Consider the following 1,459-nt stretch of genomic DNA (forward strand, 5'->3'; position numbering starts at 1 on the left):
TTTTTTTTTTTTTTTTTTTTTTTTTTCACTGAGTCCTGATCTGTGATTCTCACAAGTTTGTTGTTGGTTCTAGTCAGGTACCCTCTTCTCTTTTTTTTTTTTTTTTGATTGCGCAAGTACTGAACTGGGTACATTGGATAATATACATATATAAATATATATTTTTTTGTCCCAGTTCATGAATCTTGTCTGTATTAGGACTTTGTGCATCAAAAAGATTTCCCCAGGTATCCTCCCTCTGATTTTGTCTGTATTAGGACTTTGTGATACTTAGGATTTGATAACTGAGAAAAAGAAGAAATTTCATTGAATTTAAAACATAAATGTCATTCAAGGAATACAGCAAATCGAAACAAAGATAGTAAGGATCATGTAATGTCCTTCTACCTCGAGCCTTGAGCAAAATTACTTAAATAATAATATATAAAAAAGACAGAAACACTTAGCAGGTTGGAGAACTTGGCAAAAAGGGTTCCAGTGTACCGAGACCTCTCCCTTCTCATGCGTAGTATGGTTTCAGCCACTTCCCATTTATGGGCTCTGTCCGGATTGTTCCATCTTCCTTTGTAAGGTAGTAGTATCCACTATCATGGGCCTCTTTGATGATGTAGGGTCCTTCCCACTTTGGGGCAAATTTGGAAGGTCCTGGTAGGTTTCTTCTTACATGTTCCGCTGTCCTTAGTACCAACTGCCCTTTAGTGAAAGTCCTCGGGCGTACTGCTTGTGCATATGCTCTTGTCATCCTTTGCTGGTACCTCTGGCTTCTTCTCCTGGCTAGCTTTCTTTCTTCCTCTACTCCTTCCAGGTCTGCTAATCTCCTTTCAATGTTTGTGTCCTCGATGTCCTCCTGACTTTTCTCGAGTACTACTCTTGGTGTGGGAACAATTAGTTCTACTGGGCTGATGGCTTCTGTCCCATAGACCAGGGAGAATGGTGAGAATCCCGTGGCTGTTTTCACAGAGTTCCTGCATGCCCAAAGTACATCTGCTAGGTGGTCGCTCTATTTTCCCCCATACTCTTGCTTCATTTTTTTAAGGATCTTCAATATCACCCTATTAGTGGCCTCTGCCTGGCCATTTCCTTGTGGGTAGTAGGGCGCAGACCTTCCATACTTGATGTAGTAAACCTCTGTTAGCCCCTTCATGTCTTTATTTATGAATGGAGTTCCGTTGTCACTGATCAACCTCCTGGGGATCCCAAACCTTGTAATGATATGGCCTCGAATGAAGTTTGCTACAGCTGCTCCAGTGGCCTTTTTCAAGGGGATGACCTCTACCCACTTTGTAAAGTATTCAGTGGCTGCCAAGATCCATATGTAACCGCCGGATGGAGGATTTATAGGCCCTATGAGATCAAGCCCCCAAGTGTGGAAAGGCCATGGAGTTGTCATATCCTGTAACATATTTGGGTGAGTATGGATGGCATCTCCGAGGACTTGGCATGCATGGCAGGTTTTGAC

The sequence above is a fragment of the Quercus suber genome, unplaced genomic scaffold (assembly GCF_002906115.3).
Source record: "Quercus suber isolate HL8 unplaced genomic scaffold, Cork oak 2.0 scaffold_513, whole genome shotgun sequence".
NCBI lineage: Eukaryota > Viridiplantae > Streptophyta > Magnoliopsida > Fagales > Fagaceae > Quercus > Quercus suber.